Source organism: Haliotis rubra, unplaced genomic scaffold (assembly GCF_003918875.1).
Source record: "Haliotis rubra isolate DU_JTF1 unplaced genomic scaffold, ASM391887v1 Scf108, whole genome shotgun sequence".
Lineage (NCBI taxonomy): Eukaryota > Metazoa > Mollusca > Gastropoda > Lepetellida > Haliotidae > Haliotis > Haliotis rubra.
In genome coordinates this window covers 325081-348603 of record NW_025764981.1, presented here as the reverse complement: position 1 = coordinate 348603, position 23523 = coordinate 325081, and the positions used below count along the sequence as shown (strand labels likewise).

The 23523-nt window shown below is 38.8% G+C and overlaps 1 long non-coding RNA gene across 1 annotated transcript; it reads right to left on the bottom strand.

The window, feature by feature from the left end:
* Positions 1-3448: 3448 nt before the first annotated feature.
* LOC124281060 lies at positions 3449-18953 on the bottom strand. The gene is made up of 3 exons (XR_006899837.1): positions 18944-18953; positions 17916-17918; positions 3449-3535 (listed from the first exon to the last, which is right to left on the bottom strand). It is a non-coding gene; the product is annotated as an uncharacterized LOC124281060 (long non-coding RNA).
* Positions 18954-23523: the final 4570 nt, after the last annotated feature.

The window sequence follows — 23523 nt, the reverse complement described above, 5'->3', positions numbered from 1 at the left end:
TACCCATAATTGCCGAGCGCCAAGCAGGGACCAACAAGTACCATATTTTAACGTCTTTTGGTATGACACGGTCGGGGATCGAACCCGCGTCCTTCCGCTCTCCGGGCGGACGCTCTAACCACTACACCACGGAGGCGGTCCATTAACTAATACGTGAATATCATGACAGTGAGTGAGTGAGTTTATCTTAACGCCGCACTCAGCAACATTCCAGCTATATGGCGGTGGTCTATAAATAATCGTGTCTGGACCAGACAATCCAGTGATCAACAGCATGAGCATCGATATATGCAAATGGGATACCATGGAATGCGACAACCAAGTCCGCGAGCCTGACCACCTGATCCCGTTAGTCGGCTCTTACTGAAGATCAATTCTAACCCGGATCTTCACTGGGCAGAGATAAATGAAAGTATCAAAAGTACACATATGTCAGGATCTTATATTGCTAAGATCAGGAAAGATGGTATGAAGTGTTTACCAAAAGCATCAGTTGCTGTTTCTAACAGACTTGATTTTTAAATTGCAATTCTAACGATGAATGAATGAAATCACTCATCTTCAATAAAGTCGCAGCATTAAACAGCAAACAGAAGCAATAAATAATAGGAATCACACTATGAGTCCAATGGCATACTTTTTGCTCATTGATGAATCCATTTCCCTTTTTAACCTATTTGTATCCAGTTATTGTATCCACGTGTATTCAATTTTTAGTAATGTTTCATACCGATTCCCATACTGAAACAACAGATTATGCCATAGATCTATTTCAAAGAATTCAGTGTGAAATAATAACAGATATCAAAGAAATGATGCCCATTTAGCACTTGCATTACAAAAATACTTGGGTTAAGTAGCATAGTCAAGCTTCTAAAACAGGCCAAGGCTGCATAAAATATTTTCTTACAGCCTCTGGCATTGATGTAATGTGACATGAAGGAGGAATACGCTTGCCCATCGGCGCACCTTACCACCTGATCCCTTTAGTCGTCTATTACGGAGTGAAGGAGTGTGTGAGTTAAGATATCTAGTCCCATCGGCAGCATTTCAGCCATATAGTGACAAAAACAAGTTATACATCCATGACACATGAACCGAAAATCTAAAACCCTGTTGACGAGCTACATTAAAAACAACCAGAAAATCACAGATACAGATGTAAAACTAGCATGTAAATTTAAAACTATAGACATTACAACAATAATTAAAAAGAAATCGGAAGACAAGCTTCAGACTGTCAACAACTAAAGGTAGATCACCATACTAGGAAACACTGGCCTCCGGCATGGACCCCATGGTACTTTAGCTGGATTTACACCATGTGCTATTTATCTATGTACAAAACATTTATCAAAACGTTTCAAACAATTCAATTTAACACTTAACAATTTTTGAATTATTGATCTCTTGGAACTGATCAATCAATACAGACAAGCAGGAAGGAGGGTTGGGTCGCAGAAGACCAATTCTATCCCGGATCTTCACGGTCCGATATTTGTGAAATGCTTTGTCCATGAAGCATGCATTGAATGTCAGGCAACAACACTGTGTATTATTATGCATTTAGTGAATACATGGTCCAAACAGCCAGTTGCAATGCTAAGCAAAACAGTAATTAATCATCACGACATATTTAAGCTTTGCATACGCAATGGCAGAGGTGATGAAATGTGACAAAATATGTCCTATCTCTCAAGGTCCATTAACATTTAATAATATTGCGTGTTGTGATAATTATGGATTTCCTATGAACTTTCAGGTCAGTCATTGGTGACACTTTGTTCAAAGACGTTATTAATGAATACAATAGGTAAAGTATCTTGTGCCATAAGCATTGTGTTATGCAGAGTTACCGGGTGAAATTAATGTGTTACAGTCATGTCAGTATACAAAACACGTTGAACAATACATCACAATATTATTCAGTTACATGAAAGTCCGTTGGAGTAAATGTAAGCTACACTGGTCATAACAATATGATTTTACTATATACTGAACAACAAAAGTTTAGCACATTTGTGGAAATTGTATTTAATTTTCAACAAGTAACACTTGATGCTATAATTCATCACGCATAGAAATAGAGTGACGATTTGACCGCACAATGGAAGTGTCAAAAGACGTGTTCAATCCAGGACGTCAAGCTTACGTTATACAGTGTAGGGTAGGGGTGGAACGTTCCAAATGACAAAAACGAGGTAATAGCGTGTGTGGGCTCCACGTGCGTGAATGACGGCTGTGCAGCGTTGTCGCATACTGCGAATAAGGGTGTTGATCTTGACGACTGTGATGTTGTTCCACTCTTGCCGCAGGGCCTGCTCAAGTTGATGGATGTTCACCATATTGGGATGATGATGACGCACTCGTCTGCCAAGGAGGTCCCACGCATGCTCGATAGGGGACAGGTCTGGTGATCTTGCAGGCCAGTCTAGTACCCGGATGTCGGATGCCTGCAAGAGCTGCGTGGTCAATCTTGCAGTATGAGGTCGTGCATTGTCCTGCTGGAACAGGAACTGTGGCCGATTCTACATGAATGGAATGACGGTTGGTGTGATGATTTTGTCGCAGTAGCGCTGAGCATTGAGCCTTCCAGCGACTACAACCAAGTCTGTTTTCCCGTTCAAGTTGATACCAGCCCACACCATCACGCTACCTAAACAGTAGCGGTCCCGTTCAATGACGTTGGCGGCGTCATACCTTTCCCCTCTTCTCCGCCATTCCCGAGCTCTACCGTCCGCAAACTCCACACAGAAGCGTGATTCATCACTGAATAATGTTTGGTTCCACTGTTGTTGTCGCCACCGTTGATGGATCTGCGCCCACCTCAATCGTTCATTCAAAGGACGTGGGGTTAATGGCACGCCTACAACCGGACGTCGGGCACGTAGGCCTGCTGCATGGAGACGCCTACGGACTGTCTGGGGGTGAATGTGTGTACCCGTAGCTTGCCGCAGCTTGGCCAGACGTGGGGCGCTTGTTAACCTGTGTCGTCTTGATGATGTCACGATGTGGCGGTCTTCCGGTGGGGTGGTAGAACGAGGCCTTCTTGACCTTGGTCGGTCTCTAACTTGGCCAGTTTGTTGGACCCGTTGCCGCAGATGAATAATTGTGCTGTAATGCACTTGGAAGTGCCTGGCGACGTCTCTTACTTGCTGGCCAGCACGTAGGGCTTCATTGCGTTCAATCCGAGGGCTTCATTGCGTTGATTTTCTGGCATTCCAGGCCGACGACCAATGCTTCAAACTGAACAATTCTTTGCGGTTTCTGTACACTGATACTCCAGTGTGTCATGTCAACCCTTTTATACACCCCAGTTTGCATGATTTTTCTGCCGATGGGCATAAACACGATATGCACGTGCACCATCCTGGTTTTTACAACGGTCCAACAATCGAGTAAAGTCTGATGGCACTCAAGTGTGTCATCATGTGTTCACCTTTGGGCCCAAATTTCAGTATTTTGTCTCATATCATTCTTTTGTATATAAATGTTACAAAAATGTGCTAAACTTTTGTTGTTCAGTATATGTTACCTGTTTTGTTATGTTGACTGTTACAGATTTCGTGGCACTCTCACTTCAAATATCTCCTGAAATGACATGTTATGTTTCCAGAATAATTCATTCAACGATTTTCTTTATAATCACGTAAATGTATTTCACAGGTGGTCATATGCATTTCACAATGTATATCATCATTATGGGGTTTTTACCATGTTTGCCGTGACAACAAGAATCTACCATGTTTGCCATGCAACAAGAACCATACCATGAACCTACCATTTTGCCATGCAACAAGAACCTGCCTACCATGTTTGCCTACCATATTTGCAACAAGAACCTACCATGTTTGCCAAGAACCTACCATGCCAAACAAGAACCTACCATGTTTGCCATGTAACCAAGAACCTACCATGTTTGCCATGCAACAAGAACCTACCATGTTTGCCATGCAACAAGAACCTACCATGTTTGCCATGCAACAAGAACCTACCATGTTTGCCATGCAACAAGAACCTACCATGTTTGCCATGCAACAAGAACCTACCATGTTTGCCATGTAACATGCACCAAGTTTGTTTGCAAAAGAACCTACCATGTTTGTTTGCCATGCAACAAGAACCTACCATGTTTGCCATGTAACAAGAACCTACCATGTTTGCCATGCAACAAGAACCTGCCATGTTTGCCATGCAACAAGAACCTACCATGTTTGCCATGCAACAAGAACCTACCATGTTTGCCATGCAACAAGAACCTACCATGTTTGCCATGCAACAAGAACGGGTCATCAGCAAGCCATGCTTGTTGAAAGACACTAATGACGGCATCGGATGGTTAGAGCTGACTTGGTTGACACATATCATCATATGTCCATATACACGAGCTAAGGGTGACCACGATAACGGTTGTTTCAAGGCGTTGCCTCACAATTACCAAAAAACGCGTCTCACGACTGTTGTTCCGCACACTACCTGCGATCAGTGTGTCAATATAGCTTGAGATAGACACTGAAAGCAAAACCTAGACAATCAACACCAGATGTGATAACAGAATCCGTATGAGTTCAGAGTGAGCCTCGGGGTGTACTAGGCCCTGAAGTTTCGGGCTGACTTGGTTGACACATGTCATTGTATTCCAATTGCGTAGATATTGATCGCTGGGTTGTCTGATCCAGACTATTATTTACAGACCGCCGCCATATAGCTGGAATACTGAGTGATGCGTTAAACAACAAACCAAACAACCAAGTGAACAATCCACTGATCTGGTTACAAGTATGTTCATTGTCAAATTTGGTATTATTATTAGAAATTATGTATCCTTGTGCAATAAGTATCAAAAGATCAACGTTTTTCAGTAATCCTTTGTCATATGTTACCTCCAATTATCCGCATTAAATTGTATCACATTTTGATAATGGTTGCAATGTTATCTATGCCTATTCAGGTACTTCGATAATTTCAAAACACAAGCTGCATATAATGAAAGGAAAAATTGTATCATTAATGTATTTACACAGACAATGAGCAGGTGTAAATGGCTTTACAACTTGAGAGACAAATCAAGTTAAACAAGTGTAAGTTTCTGAAAACCTTTCCATATTTGTTCAACTTAGGGAATTGATGAGTGAAAAGTTATTGTTGTTAAGAACAATGAGAACATATTGTTACATACATGTTAACTGACCTTTAAAAAATATCCTATTCACTTTCGGGAATCATGGTTACCAAGTATTCGGCAAATGCAATCAGTTTCTTCTTTAAATGACATTATTCACACTTTTTAACAGTTCTGACTTAATTGCTATAATTTTTTTCACTTAATAATTATTTTTATATGTCTTGCAATATATTGACAAGTGGCGTCTAGCTGTGACGAAAATGGCATCTGTCCAATCACACATGTTCTGCTCATGGTTGTTGCAGTTTCATGTACATGATAAACAATGTTACAGTAAACACATATTGCACAAATAAGAAGACTTATAAGTATAGCTTACAAATATATAATTTAGACAGTTAATATTCAACTGGAGAAGTACCTGTATATTTCAGGTGTTCCCGTGTGGGACATACACAATTTGGCATCATACACACATTAATGAATACTTATCTTTAAAATATCAGTTTTCATGCACTAAAATATTATGTTAATTAATTCAAACAATCTGAAATTATATTTCTTGAAATGTTGACTTTAAACAAGTTTTCATTATAATAACTAAAGAAATCTATGTTCGGGACACCTGTTGTGGTCCAAATTATGAAATAATCCACCTATGATTTTGTGTTTATAGAATTTCGTCTTCCTTTTATACCCTTGGATGATTTTTTTGTGAGTTATCCAAGCACGTACAATAATGATAACATGTACATCCTGATAAAAGCAAATATTTGGCCGATGCTGATCAAGTACTTGGAAGTGTACATATTTTGTAGCAAATCGTGCACTTGTCCGAGATATTTAGCCCAACAAGGAGCTAACCACACCGCCATTGCGAGAACCTTCGGCTGCACCCGCGCAACTGATCAGACTGATGCAGCGCCTGAGACAAAAAGGCAATACGTCAGACAGGCCTAGGAGTGGTCGACAAAGTGTGGCACCGCTCGATGATGATCACATCCGGACGATTCATCTGAGAAATCGTTTTGTAACGGCAACGTCAACGGCAGCGACGAAACTAGGACACCGTATCAGTCGACATACAGTGTACCGGCGTCTAAGAAAATAATGAGAGAATCTGACTCTTCACAACCGACGTCGCCGATTGACATGACCTGGCGAGTTCGACGTTGGCAGATGTGTGATTGGCGACGTGTGATGTTCACAAGAGTAGGTTTTGCCTGTACAGTAATGACCGGGCTCGTGTTTACAAACGAGTAGGTGAAGGTTTAGCGCCGAATTGTGTTCAGCAAGTCCGAACCGTTTGGAGTCGAGAGCTTGATGGTGTGGGGATGGATCTACGGGTATCTCATAAACGAGTCTTGTGATTAATCATGGCAACCTGAATGCTCGAAGATATAGGGCTGAGGTTTTGCGACCAGGTGTGCTGCCATTTATGCAGCAACAACCACGTGGCATTGTCAACCATGTTAACGCCAGGCCTCATACAGCAAGACTGACAAACGACCTTCTGCATAGCGTTAACATCGTTGTTTTGCCGTGGCCACCTGTCACCGCTCAATAACTGGAACAAGTTCTACAGGAAAGGCATCGGATCACGCCCAACGTCATTCGCCGTGCTGCGTCATCAATGCTTCGACGTGTTTGGGCGGGTATTGAAGCCAATTGTCGTCACGCTCACTATTAGTCAACATTTGATGACATTCTGCCTTGTTGATTTGTGTAAATGGTCAGACTATGATACCACGTGTGATACTTTCCGTGTCAGTCAAACGGTACTTTCGACTTTGTATGAAATGAAATTGTGTGCATTTGCTGTAGAGTTGAATACTCTATTGAAATTAAACAGATGTTCGTTTATATATGCTTTGTTTTTCTTTTCAAGTTTTGTCAAACACACTGTATACTAAATCACTATGCAAAGTTTCTTTCAAATTTTACTTGATATCTGTAAATGAAAAACCTGGGGACCTTCAATGCTATGCACCCTATTTGGGTGCGCTCAAGAATCAAGTCTAAAATCATACATTTTAATTATTCTCTCACAAATAATGTATTGTTTGTTCGAGTAAAGAAGGAGAGAATGTTTATATGAAAAACCTGCACATTTAAGGTAGATAGTTTTCAAAATTTAACACTGACTTTGCTAAATGTCTCAAACCCGCCGCCATTTTGATTTTTCACACGTCAAAATCTCCTGACACCGACTCAAGTCCAAAACAACTACTATATCCTTGCATACTACTATCTCTCTAGCAGCTCAGCAATAAATGTATTTTTGTCAGGATAACTCTGAATGGGGATTAATGGGTTAGTTTGTTTACAAGAGTCCAGGGTTGTTTTGTTTTTTGCGTTACAAGCCCTCTGTACTCTGTTGATTAAAGTGGAAATCGCCTACTGTGGCGTCATGAAGTATATGTAACTCAAATGCCTAACTCCAGCAGCAATCCCATTCGGACGTAATGGGAAGATTCTCTTTTCTTTGCCATTGTTAAGAGTACAGGGCCCGGTTGTTCAAAGCACCGTTATTTTAACGTACCGTTAAACACTAACGACCCGTTAAATAGCTAACGAAAAGTTAGTTAACAGTACGTTAAAATTTGGTAAGGTAACAGGCCGTTAACTAATGGTATGATTAGAGATTAACAGCCTGTTAAGGACCTAACCATTACCCACAATTCCTTGCACACTGTCCCATGATTCCCTGTCAAAATGGCATCGCTATCAAAAGCACCTGAAATGATCACCTCAGTAACATCTGACTATAAGAAAAGAAAAAGAAGAAAAGATTTCAGCACCGATGAAGAAAATGTAATTCAGTCAATGTATCAAAAAAATGCTGAAATTTTAAGTATAAAATTCAGCAATGAGGTTACAAATAGGGCCAAGGCTGCCATCTGGCAAAAAATAACAGTTGCGGTAAACAACAAAGGCGTCTGCTGTCGTGATGTAGAGCAGGTGAAGAAAAAATGGGGAAACATGGCCCAAAAAGCTAAAAAGACATTTACTGACTACCGAATGCAGCAAAGGAAGACTGGGGGTGGACAATTCAATGAACAAGACAATTCTTTTAAATATGTGTGCATATACATTTCATAAAATCATTTTCATTAGTTTTATCAGATCAATTATAAGGTTGAATTAAATCGCTGTTCATTAACATGTTCATATGAAACTGCAATATTAGTCTCAACTTTCAAAGAATATAAAAACGTATACCCTATAATCCAAGTATGATATGATATTGAACAAGGCTAAATGTAAGTTAGTTTCATGAAATTAGTTTCATGAAAAAATATCTGAATAATACGCAAACTATACATCATAATACTGAAAGTGTAATCGGAAGGATAGGGCGATTGTGTTTACTTACCGACCTACACCTCAAAGAAATTGTCTAATATGTACAACAATGTTGACATATGACATCACTACCGATGACCTATTTCTTACAAAATGGCGGCTTCGCTGACAAGGATACACAGGATTTTGCGAGGACCCTCCTTTGATTCAGGGATCGTTTGTACATAAATATGAGATGTAAGTAATCAGAATGATTCTGACTATCTGTGTATTGTTATATGTTTTCATCGTTTTCATTGAAAGTAAGAGAAGAAGCCAGAAATGCTGATAATTACCATTGTCGTTCTGCGTGATTTTGCGTCAGTCATGGCGTCACGCTTTACGGAAACTTTGACAATTTCTTATGAATATCATTGCATATTATCTGGTTTTAATATCCTATTTCTTGCTACGATACTCTTTCCATGCATATTCTAAAGGCATTGGGTCATTGCAAGCAACGAATAGACGGCTGGATGTCAGAAACTTTCAGAAAACGCTACGCAGTGTAAACTCGGATTTTTTCTTTGTTTACATTTCAAACAAGCACAGTCTAGCACAGCGTTCGTTTTACACCAAATATCTTTCGCTTCATTTCATCTAGACAGTTGGTATTGGTGACAAAGACCATTTGTAATTTAAATCTAAAATGTATGGGGAATTCAGTGACAATTCAGTGATGTCATTTGTCGCAGCTGAATACAAAGGCTGAAACTAGACGAAAACACTGCTTTCCTCCTTATTGTACAGAATATAATTGCAAGGGTTGCCTGATGACCACCAAAATAAAAAAGTGAGATGTAATTTGATGTAATTGAAAAGTGATTCAATTACACTGAGATATTAATTAATTAAATTACAATAATATTACATGCAATTACATAGATTTTTGAATTAATTACATTCAATTACGGTTCAGTTGCATTTGTGGACCGGCAAACCGTTTCGGCAACGTTTCAGAATAGTCATTAGTGATTTCATGGAAAACTGATATCAGTGATCATTAATATGCAATTATTTAAATTCAATACTCCCAGTAATTATCCGTTTTTCACATTTCAAAACATACAGCAAATAACGCTGTAAATCGCGATTTCGTATTGTGTCAAAAATGGCGGCATTTACGATGAAGCCTATTTTGAAACGTCTTTTACAGCACTTTAGCTTTGTCTGAGATAATAGTTGATGGTATCAAGAAACAGGGAATTTCCCTCAGAATTCAAAACTATGAAGTATATTTGTGTGCGTGATATATTTAGAATTTTATTGGACTTCACAGTGAATGTTGAAGAGGAAGGACATATATGTCCCTGTGGCACCCAGGGGGTTAAACTCAACAGAAAAAATTCTGAATTCCTTAGGTTTTCTTTGTGGTCTAATGTTTATGAATGCTGCATTACGCTGGACAATAAACGCCATGTTGTCACCATGCGGCTAGGTGTAGAACTAATGCTAATGGTAACGGTAGTGAGCTAATATACCCCTCCTTACGTTAAGTTAACATGGTCTTAACGGGCCGTTAAAAGTTAACGGAGCTTTGACCAACAGGCTTTCGCTCTCTTAACGTTAACGGTCCTTTAAAGACTAGTTAACGGTCCGTTAAAAGTTAACAGGCTTTTGAACAACCGGACCCAGATGGATAACAACTTCTTTTAATTCGTAAGTGCGACGTTTCGATACAGATTATTGTCAAGCTCGACAACAGTACAAGATCTGTATAGAAATGTCTACATTGTACTTCCCAACTTCTAAAATGCCAAGTCATTGTTGAGAGATTGGCAGCTGAGATCAATGTGGTATGAGAGCCGAGATCAATGACCTCCGACGACCAGCACTTAGAGCAATGGTGATGAAAACATGATTATGGGTGATCTATGACAGTAGACATTTCACAGGACAGCGTTGAGAACATTCTAGGGAACTGACTGTACTGGGCAAGACCAATGCTTCCTCATCGCCACACTCCAACATTCCAGCTAGGCGGCGGCGGTCAATTAATAATCGGGTATGGACCAGAAGATCCAGTGATCAACAGCATAAGCATTGATCTACGCAACTGGGATACGATGACATGTCAACCAAGCGAGAGCCTGACCACCTGATCCCGTTAGTCGCCTCTCACGACAAGTACGGGTTGGTGAAGACCAATTCTAACCCGGATCTCCAGGGATTTTCCTCGTCAGAATCAACACTTAATTCTCTTGAGACTTGAAGTCGGTTTTTAAGAAGATCAAGTTGATTTAGTCGAACAAGCAAACACAAAAACAGGTTCCTGCCATACTGTCTCCAACTGCTCCTATAATTTTGAATTATTCATAGATGCCGTTGGAGTGCAAAATGATTGAGAGAAAAAAAACATACATATTTTTCCTGATTTGATCAAATATGTCTAAGTACTGGCAAAATCTTAATAGCGGGCACATATTAGTGCAGTTTCATATAATAAGGAGGTGACATGGACGGTCGAAAGCTTAAAACGGTTTGCCAAGGCTCAGATAAATCTGGAGTGAAATTGTAAGTGATTTATCTGTGTATCCAGCGCCTGCTTTGGTCAAAACTACGGAACTGCAGAGCAATTTGAACACGATTCAGTATAATACGGCTTATTAAGTAATACATACCGGGTTTGTGAGCAGCCAGCAGAGAGGTTGAGGCGATGGTGCAGAACTTTGAGTACTGTATGTAACCGCTTCAACTTTCAATATATACACGGCTTTGTTGGACACGGGACGCGCTTCAAACAGCAATGTTCACTTGTGATAACGGAACACTGGGTTAAATACTATCATGTTCAATCATGTACGCATGGGCAACTATGCGTTAACATTCATAATTCATGACTGGCAATTATCTCTCACAGCAGGCTGACGTCACGGTCCTATCACAAGGACAATCGCTGAATCGCTAAAAGGTTAATTTATTCGTAAAATTTCTCGAATTCACTGATTTACAACGAATCCCTCAATTGCCGCATGGCTGCACTCTTGTCCTCGGACAAAAGGGTGCATGGAAGATCTCTTGTGTCAAACTACTTGATAAAACAGTTCAAAGATCATATTGGATCATATTACATGTATACAGAAGACTTCACGAGTTGTGATTGCTGATGGTAACATATTCACAGTTCTCCAGCTTTATTACCAGGAGTTATTAAAGGAGTTATTCGTCAGGCTCATCATGACACGGACTCGAAAACTCGAAATGGCGTGAGAAACGGATGCTTACGTTGCCTCCAAGTTGTTACTATCAAGGAACGACTTGCGCGAATACCGTCTGGTACAATACCGTCTGGTACAAACCGACACCAGAACGAACATATTTGTTACTCAATCATATACCTGTTATGGTATTATTCTTTTGTTGTCAAATTATCTCATTTACGTATCCAGCTATTAATTTTGAACAATGTATTGGAGCGGCGTTAATATAAGCCACTAGGCTTGTTCGCCTATCCAGGTTTCTGCTTTGGTGAAATGAAAATATGTTTAAACCATAGTGGAACATTACATATCGTTCGCGTGGACGCTGTCGTCCTCATACACTGTACACCTCATGAAGAGGTTGCTGTGGGAGAGATATTAGTCGATATGACGACTTGAAAAGCGCTGATGGTACAACGTTAGTGCTGTTGGAGGCAGACTTGTCAAAAAAGGGTGTGATCCACGTTGTTTGAAAAAAGACTACAAATTAGATAGCGTCATTGACAAACTGTAAACCTTACTTCCAAACCGAATGTTGTCAGTTGAACTTGTTGCAGTGTTTCAATTGACGGAGGGTGTTGTAGATTACTACGACAGGTGTAAACGGACATATATGAAGGCAACACGAATGTAATAATGTGATGATCTAGCAGTTGATTAGTGGAACAGATACGTCGGACCTTTCACCGTCGTACTGAATCGGCTTATATGCAGATGCAACAACTGCATACTTCAGGAGATGTTCCTTAGAACATTAGATTGACATGAAACATCTCCGTATTTGACCGACTGGGCGGAGGGGTAGCATAGTGATTAAAGCGTTCGCTCCCCCACATGGGTACAATGTGTGAAGCCCATCTCTGGTGTTCCCCGCCGCTATATTGCTGGAATATGGCGTAAAAATGAACTCACTGTATTTGACTGGAACTAGTCAATGACAGTTCCTGCTGCTCCCAAATGTACGTCACCTTAAAGACGAACTGTGTTGGTACAGGACGGTTCACTGGTGTCCTCCTACTTTACCAGTTTCATTGTCAAGCAATTAATTAAAGTTAATGGTGCAACAAAGTGGATTAGTAAGGGATTAGTAGGGGATTAAAACTCAATTCAACACTTTATATTAATTTATTTGATTTTACAAAATTTAAAAAAGTATATATGATTCATCTTATAAATATAATTACAGATATACAAAAATATACAATTTACACATGCATGCATATAACTTATAGTCATGTGATGTTTCTTTAACATTTTTATCATTTTAAGAAAATGATACAGTGATTCCACATATTATATATATGCATAATATATTTTATATATATATATACACACACACATGCATATATATATATATATATATATATATATATTGTACAGGGTGAAAAGGAATTCATCTGTCATTTTTTATAAGGAATTGATAATTGAAGCTGCAAATTGTGAACACTTATCATTGACTAAAATTGTTTTGCACGTGGTGAACACTGTTCATGGCTCAGCACGCTCACAAACTGGCAACAACCAGCCAGGCACGACCTTGCTAATTAGGGTGTTAATTATAATCCGATATTCGTTAACTGTGGTCGGATTAACTACTGGCAAAGTGGGAGTAAATCGGTCCATTCCCGAGAAGACGACAACTGTGATGTTTAAAACAACAAGTCAGTGGAGCATGCAAGGATTATCAAGTCGACTGCCTCTGGAGAACAATAGAGGTTCTGTGTGATTTTAAGCACATGGGTGATACTACATTGTCAACCGGTAAATAAATGAAATACTCCCACGAGCCATTATTTACACCCCTTAAAATACATATCACATTTTTATCCGTAACCATTTTATCGATAACAAACAATTTATATACATTAAATGTCATTATTCTCATATAAAGTTTATTTTTACAAGCATTGAATGATGTCCACAGTATTAAATACATTCAAAAATAATAGATGTACATTTTTCATAATATGAATTAATTAATTACATAGATGTAAAATAGATAATGAACAATAACACTACAATTATTTATACACTATCCACAATCAAGCAGCATGTATTACTGACAGTGAATACATCACACATTCTACTGCAGCTTTATTAGGTACGGTACTGCATCTGCAGATATATCCATGTCTCCACGTAAAGACTGAGAATTCTCAAAATGAATAAAGATGTCTTACCAACCAACACTTGTCATTTTTTTAACTTCTGTAGGCAGAGTGGGAACACACCATAGAACAGGTCAGTTCATTAACCAACTAACTGGTCATCAGGGGTAGAACAGGTCAGATCAGTGTATTACCATTAACTCCACTTTCTGATCACTGGACCCTATCATGTTGTTTTAACCTGTAGTCAGTTTGGAACTGTAGGCAGTGTGGGAATACACCCATCTGCATATACCTCACACTCATGGTTCCAGCTTCCAAGTTGTGACGCGGAGTGTCTATCCTGGAGATGACATCTGAATATTTCTTTTTCTTGGGTGGAAGCCGTTGCCCTGCAGCATACTGAACGAGTTTATATTCATTTAGTTTCTGCTCGTTTCTAAGGAATGACAGCATTTCAAACTCGTTGTATAATGATGGTATTGGTGTCAACGATGACTTGGCTCTGAACTTCATGTCTGCGATATAGTGATCTGTGTCTCTCAAGAATCCCACATAGATGAGAAGAAATAATATTGAAATTAGTGTCCGATCACTTGGCTATAATAAATGTGAAAATCGAATATCAAATAATGTAACTGTTCTTTATGAATGAAAGTTCCTCTAACACTCACCTTTATGTCATTATTTACCGGTCCGTGGCTATGTTGGCCAGGACGTTTGGTGATGATGTCGTCAACTGTAGAAATAGTTGAAGTGCAGTTCTTATCTAGGCACATCCATGACATCCACGATGCAGCACTGCGTTTGCAACTCACTCTAAACATGTATCCATCTATACAGAGATACCTTCCTCCACGTGAAGTTGGAATGAACTTGTACTCTGCCTGCTGATTTGCCATTTCGAAAGTGATGCATTGGATTGCGGATAAGCAGGATATATACCCAAAATAATTAGTGAGTAATTATCAACAAATAATTAGTGAATTAAAATCAGTGTCAAAGGCAATCAAGTAGTAAGTGAGTTGAAATGAATCAATGTCAATCAATAAGCAGTGAGTTGGATTAACGGAGTTGTCTCTCTTGAATGAAACCAAGCACTTGATAGCTGGTCAAGGTTGTTTATGCTAGAAATCAATTAAACATATTCCTAAAATTCTCAATACTTTCTGGTCATACTATACTAAATCATATTATACTTCTTGCCAAAAGTTTTGTTATAGACCTTATTATGTACTAAGCATTGAACTCTACTTATAATATCAGCTGATATTTCCAGACTCCACCCACTACAATCACACCATTCAACCTTATTCCTTCAATTTGATATGCCCTCTACAGAAACTTTAACGACATCTTATGTATCTATATTTTTGTTATAACCTTACAAAACACCAATGTTGTCTTTTATGTCATATGTATTTCATCTGAGAATTGAAATGGGTCAGGGTCTTCAGTAACCCATGCTTGTCGTAAGAGGCGACTAATGGGATCGGGTGGTCAGGCTCGCTGACTTGGTTGACACATGTCGTATCCCAATTCCATAGGTCGAGGCTCTTGCTGCTGATCACTGGACTGTCTGGTCCAGACTCGACTTTTTACTGACCGCCGTCATTTAGCTGAAATATTGCTGAATTAGACGTAAACTGTACTTGGAATCGGCCATCCTTTTTGGACGTGTAACCACAGTAACCAGTCAAATAAAGGTCCAGACTCGACTTAAATAAACACTTTATTAACAATTCAATGTTTAGCAATATTGCTGATTCCATGGGTCGAGGCTCTTGTAGTATATAGACGTAAAAAGTATATAGGAAAGTAAATACACGTAGGAATGTGTGTCCTCTAATACCAGACAGGGGCGGTGGCATAGCCTTTTGGCTAAAGCGTTCAGTTTGAACACAAGGTACTGCTTAAATTCTTAGACTGTTATCAAGATACAGAAACTATGTAATCCACTTTTCAGATTATTTACTGACCACGGTCATATAGCTGGACTATTGCTGAGTACGGAGTTAAACAACAAACAAACAAACTTTCACCACCTGCGTTCATCCCGCTACGGCCGATCCTGCTTCAATTAACGTGTAACGCAAGCACATCTCTTTAACAGACAGCCAACAAGTTAAATCACAGGGGTTCGAATCACTGCTTGGACAATAATTCTTAAAAATCAAAATCTGGACTTTCGCAATCGTATACTATATGCTATGATTAAAATATATTTCAAATTTTAACGAAATCGGCGAAGAAATGAATATATTAGAAAATTATACAGTTTCACTTGTTACATAACATATAAAAGGGGGTGATACTCGCAATGCTAAAATCCTTATCGAAAACCGGACAGCCCGAATATTTTAACGTTAATGTTAATCAAACCTTCGTTTTTCACCACAAAATGTGTTGAGGTTCTAGGTCATTCTTTTACCTGTCTGCTCATCGTATTCAATTTGTCTAACTGTATTTCATATTTGGCCAATGACCCTCGCATTAGCACTACACTCTGCTTTGAACAAACGTCTGGCCTCTCTTCGGTAAATGTCGATAGTTTCCGTAAATCTTTTAGTGTATGAACATGGGCGTAATGTAAACAATAACACAGACCCCATTTCAACACCGACATGTGAGTTGATATTTCGTGTCTGCTCGCTATTTTCTTGAAATCGTACAGGAATTGGTCCCATTTTCTCCTGTTGTATGCTGGAAATAAACCGAACGCCCAGTAATAGTAACAAGAAAATGGTTGTTTACCACATTATATGATTAATAATAAATAGATCTAATACATTCGAAAAACATAACAGATTAATTCAACCATGTACTCTTAACAATGTATGTGCTTTCAAAAATGTAATAATGATAAAGAAGAATATATTATTATTTTTATTAATTTGGCATGTATCATTTCAATATAACATCCATATATATTCTTCCATTTTTTGCATGGTGGTTGATTATGGTGATGCAGTATAGTCATTGATCTCGAAAAGTATAACAATAGTCATAGTATGGCAACATCTGCCTGATGCTACCGAGATGTTAATTACACATCAGACCATCAGCGTGTTATCTACTGGATATTGAAAATCACATGACTATGATATATATAAAACTAAATGTACTCCAATCCCCAACCCACTCCAACCCAAGATACAGCTACAGTTTTTTTATGTACAACGAGGAGGGTTCTATGGATATACAACTTTTTTAATATAATAAGAGCGACGTTTCCGTGTCGCTACTAACACCGTTATCACGTAAGTGATGTACAACACTGAAGGCAAGGTATATATACATAGTAAAGTTTGGACAGTAAGTGACTGATGTTTGCACAGTTAATGGGGTTATACAAGGTTGGGGGGGATGTTTACACAGGAAGGCAATTGTACACAAACAGAATAGGCTGGGGGGCATTTGGGAGGTAGTATTGGAGAGGTAAGATTGCTTGGTGAATAATATGACAGGCAGGAGAATAAAAGGGATACTATTATTGCCTTCTCTTGACTTGTGGGGGATGGTTTGATGAGGGTGAAGGTACTGATCGCCCATGTATGGGTGGGTTTATTGGCACTGTACACAATGGTCTGTTTGTTGGCGTGGGGGTTGTCTTTTCGGGTTGAGGGCGGCGCTGATGCTTGTTGTTTTCTTTGTCTTTCTCTGTTCTCACAAGACATCGAGGAAAGCTAGTTGGTTGTCCGTTTCTTCCTCAATGGTAAACTGCAAGCGAGGGTGTTGGACATCGAGACAACAAGAGACTCCAACCGGCCATGAACCAGGGATATTATATCCCCACTGTCAACAACCAACTCATCACCAAGCAATCGTATCCCTATTATTCTCATGTCTGTCATATCACTGGCTTCCCCCAATAACCCCCCCCCTCACACAAACACACGCCTAGCCTATTCTGTTTGTGTACAATTGCCTTCTTCTGAAAACATCCCCCAACCTACCTTGTACATCAACCTCATTAATTGTGCAAACATCAATCACTTACTGTTCAATATGTATACCTTGCCTTCAGTATTGTACATCATTTGCTTGATAACAGTGTTAGTAGCTACACCGAAACGTCGCTCATATTATATTTAAGAAGTTGTATCTCTATTGAACTCTTCTCGTTGTTCATCACACCAACTTCTAAATGCCACTTAAAGAAGATTTTTTTTATGTAATCGGAAAACGGACACATTATGAAATATTAATAGAAGGAATCAGATAAACTGATGACCGACCGACACCATGATTGTTGTAGATTGTCAGATAATCATGGTTTAAAAAAGGTGAATAAATATCTTTACATTTCCCATATCTTGTGTTAACCACACACATTCAAATCCAAGTCTAAACAGAATATTTTTAAGATGTGTAGACCATGTGGTACAGCCAGAGTCGTCGATTAGGTAGCATTGGCAGACTGTGTTCATCCAAATACAGTAGCCTGCACCAGTACTTAACAGCCCTTGTGGTGTTGACAAGTTGGAGAGGGGCTCTGGCACATTCTCCCCAAACGTAGCATTGTTTGTTGTGATACACATTTTCAGAAGACATTTACACAGTTTATGCTGTACATCTTCAATAATTATACACTATGAGATCCCCTATACTTCTGCACCATAACACACTACAGGAACAATCATAGCATCAAATATCTTAAATAAATAATCACATGGTCTATTTCCACATTTCTATTTATACCTGTACAATGTCATTATAGCCTTTTACTCTGTTCACCAAGAGTAATGAGTGCTTTAGTCCAAATAAGTTTAAGTGTTAACACAATACCTATAATATCTATAAAAAGACACAATTTCGAGATACACATCATAAAACTTTAATTCAATAGTGAACTGCAGCTGGTCAACAAATTCAGAGCACATTCTCCAAATTCAAAGCAAAATCACTGATTGTGTGTTGAACTATGTATGCATGCACTGCTGTAAAGTTTATAAAGTAAAGCAAACAGAGTCCACTGCAGCATGTAATCAAACTTGTTAACTGCTATCTGGCTGAATAATTGCTGATATCAAAGTATATGATTATTGGCATCTATATGACATTGAGATCTATTTTAATATCACCAGGGTTATCATGCCCAAAATGATCAATTATATAGCAAATGTATACTATGATGCTGCCATAAAAACTACAGTACGCAGGACAGGTTTCATTTGTAAAAGTCACAAACAGAAGAATGTACATTAGTCTATAAAGTTCAAATATATGTGCTTTTAAGGCAATTATGCATTTTTCTGGTCATGTATTAACATTTTGATCATACTGTGTATTTTTAAATATTCAGTTTAGTAAAATATTGTGTCAAATTCATTGTATTCGGCAGTATATTTGTGTGTATGTTTTGTGTACAGATCACTTGATTCACCATGTTTATTGTTATCATAAACATTTCTTAATAATATTTGTATAACGTGTTCATGTTTTTTTGCAAACCGATTCAGACACTTTAAATAATTTGACAACATTCTGTTAAAAATGTATGTTCATGGATGGATCTGTCTAATTTATTTTACAAATGATATGTGCCAAATTAACTCAAGATAAGGAATATATCTTTCTGTATTATGTCACTGAGAGTCGACAAGTTTACAAGCACACCCACAGTTAAAAAACAACGGATTGAACTTTATCATTATGCTTTAGAAAATAGATAATACATGGCTTTTCATATTAATAACAAAAATACAGACTGACTGACTGAGTTTGGTTTTACGCCGCTTTTAGCAATATTCCAGCAACATCACGGCGGGGGACACCAGAAATGGGCTTCACACATTGTACTGATCAATTATATAGCAAATGTATACTATGATGCTGCCATAAAACTACAGTACGCAGGACAGGTTTAAAAGTCACAAACAGAAGAATGTACATTAGTCTATAAAGTTCAAATATATGTGCTTTTAAGGCAATTATGCATTTTTCTGGTCATGTATTAACATTTTGATCATACTGTGTATTTTTAAATATTCAGTTTAGTAAAATATTGTGTCAAATTCATTGTATTCAGCAGTATATTTGTGTGTATGTTTTGTGTACAGATCATTTGATTCACCATGTTTATTGTTATCATAAACATTTCTTAATAATATTTGTATAACGTGTTCATGTTTTTGCAAACCGATTCAGACACTTTAAATAATTTGACAACATTCTGTTAAAAATGTATGTTCATGGATGGATCTGTCTAATTTATTTTACAAATGATATGTGCCAAATTAACTCAAGATAAGGAATATATCTTTCTGTATTATGTCACTGAGAGTCGACAAGTTTACAAGCACACCCACAGTTAAAAAACAACGGATTGAACTTTATCATTATGCTTTAGAAAATAGATAATACATGGCTTTTCATATTAATAACAAAAATACAGACTGACTGACTGAGTTTGGTTTTACGCCGCTTTTAGCAATATTCCAGCAACATCACGGCGGGGGCACACCAGAAATGGGCTTCACACATTGTACCCATGTGGGGATTCGAACCCGGGTCTTCGGCGTGACGAGCCAACGCTTTAACCTCTAGGCTACCCCACCGCCCCTAACAAAAATACAGAGGCAAAATATGATGGTTAACATCATTCATATGGATCTAAACACTTTCCCTAGCTATTTCACCAGGCGATCGAAACATATATCCGCAAAACCTACCCTGTTACGATGGAAGATACGGGACACAAACGGCGATATTTTCGTCATCAAATTTGCTAAAATAAAGATGCTAACTATATTATTCAATCAGTGTGGTCGTCCAGATCCATGTGTTGAAGCGTTAGCGCAGCAAATCCCCGGAACCAGGCTGAGCCTTTTTCTGTTTCCAAGTCACTAAAAAATCTACGGAAACTGTCATTGTTTACCGAAGAGAGGCCAGACGTTTGTTCAAAGCAGAGGGTAGTGCTAATGCGATGGTCAGTGGTCAACTATTAAATGCAGATAGACAAATTGAATACGATGAGCAGACAGGTAAAAGAATGACCTAGAAGCTCAATGATTTTGGTTCTTTGTGGAAAACGTAAGATTTGATTGAACCGCACGTTAAAATATTTGGGCTGTCCGGTTTTCGATCTTTTTTAATTTTATTTGTAAAAAATATTGTCCAAACAGTGATTCGAACCCCTGTGAGTTAGCAAGGTTTTTCTCATTCCTATGTATACGATGCCCAGAAAACAACGAAGAGCTCTCTCTATGTTCAGATGTGGAGTAGCCCCCTTACAGTACAGACAGGCCGTTTTAACAATGTCCCGTTAGGCCTCTTTTTTTAATTACTTGGTTCACGAATTTTTACCAAAAAAATATTAGGTCTGTAGAGAAGGAAAAGAGTATTTAGTATATACCTTGGTTCCGGTAGGATTTCGTACTACTTGCGAGCAGACATGAAACTATCAAAGGCATTTGCCTTCTTTCGCCACTTTCTCATCTTCATCTATCTTCATCTTTTTCCCAGGGTGTACTCAGTGGTGTGTCCACAGATCATTAACCAGCATAGTCCTGCGCAGGTGATACTTTGTTTACACACAAGTTAACATCTGTTTTATATGGAACAGACTCTACTATGTCTCCAACTGTCTGACCTTGTTCTACCTTGACAAATGAGGTCGTTTGTGATGCAAACTTTCCCACCTGAACTTGAAAATACTCCGCCATGCCGCCGATCTCCCTTGATCAATGCAGCAATGGCTGCACTCGTTGTGTTATGAGTTCTGACGATTTGTGTGATTTTCTTTGGTGAAATATAACATAGTTTCAGGCAAAATTTGAAAGGTATAATTTGCTATTTTTTAAGTTTCTATTTTTTCACTTTCTTTGTTTTTTTATCAGGTCGGCAGCATATAATGGCTCATTAAATGTATGTTTTATACTTGTAAATATTTAATATATGTTATATTTGTATGAGGTGAGACTGTACATGTGACCTGTACAAAGCAGCCGTAATTCCAAATTATCGAACTGGATTATCCGGTCCATCGATCACTTGATTGTTTTGGTTGACATCAGGCCGCCGTGCCGTGTTGTACGGCATCAGTCAAGTTTTGTTTATACAGTTTTGTATTTACCTTTTTTGGCAAATTTAGTTCATGGTGGCAGCACCGGTATGAGAGGGTATGCTTACCCTTTTTGCAAAGTCCTGGCTTCATAATTGATTTCCACTGATGCACTGATATTATTTTCACAGCGATTTTTCCCTTAACACCAAACGGAATTTCTTTCTGAGGAAAGTCAAGACTGGGTGCTCTTTTGCAACGACGTTCTATATTTAGTCGTGGACATATTCAGAATTAAATTGTTTGAAGCTGAGTTCATGTGTGCCTGACCCGTGAAGATCCGGGGTAGAATAGGTCTTCAGCAACCCTTGCTTGCCACAAAAGGCGACTATGCGCAATCGGGTGGTCAGGCTCGCTGACTTGGTTGACACATGTCATCGGTTCCCATCGGTTCGATGCTCATGCTGTTGATCACTGGATTGTCTGGTCCAGCCTCGATTATTTACATATAGCTGTAATATTGCTGAATGCGGCGTAAAACTAAACTCACTCACTCACTCATGTGTGCCTTGTTCGTATGAACCCGGGTCTACAGCGTGACGATTGGACGCTTTAAACATTAGGCTACCCCAACGACCCATGAATATTTGAGAAAACGAACAAAACCATAAGCGCGGAAAATGCACTCAACACAGTGACGTGTTTTCATCTGGATTAAGTGCAGTTGATTGCAATGTCAGGTGGATACATTTACCAGAGAGAATGAGTTCATTTGTATTTTACGTCGCATGGGTATTATTTCAGCCATAGAGAGATACACTTACGACAAGCGGCACTATCAACGGCTCTGCTCGTAACGGGAAATCGATTACAGGATAAATGAGGCTGAAAAGAGCATAAACTGCATTAAGCTATAGTTAATAGCTAACAATACTTATGCATGCTGTGTTATTGTACCAGCAATATATCTGCTTGAAATGATCGGTGTTAGGTCCCTTAGATCCGTGAATTTTGTACTACAACTTAGATCCCTGAATTTTGTACTACAACTGTCTCACATGTCATGGAACAATAAGCTGTGGTTTTCATGTGATTGGAATATCTGCACAATCTGTGGTTTCAATCTTTAATATTTGACTGTGAAATTTCATTTCTAAAAGTTATTTCTCACACATTCAAACTCTTATGGTCAGCATTCCTATATGCACTGGAGCAAGACATCCATTGTTCTACACAAAGGACTAATCAGCACACCCAGGTCCCTGTTGTGAGAACAATGGGTACAGCCCTGGACAAGTGCTTGGTTCTCTTTGTGTTTTCAAGAAGCAATTGTCTACTCAAATAATGGGACTAATCAAGTTCCCGCCTGCCCGATTGAGGCAATTGAGTGTGGGAGCCCCAAGAAGTGTATCCAGACCTGTTTTTAATTTATTAAGAAAATTGGACATTTGTAGTGTTTCCAGGACACATAGAGGTTCACGAGGAGGAACACGGAAGATGTACCCAGGAATTACCACAAAAACTATCAAGAAGGCTGATTCCTCATTCAGGTTTGGTCTAATAAATGCAAGATCTGCAAAGACTCACAGTCAACATGTTGACAAGCCTCAAGCACTCCAGGATCTTGTAAATGATCATAACTTGGATGTGCTGGCTATTACTGAAACTTGGTTTCGACCTGATAACACTGACCACATAGCCATCAACAAAATACCCCCACCAGGGTACAAACTTGCTCAT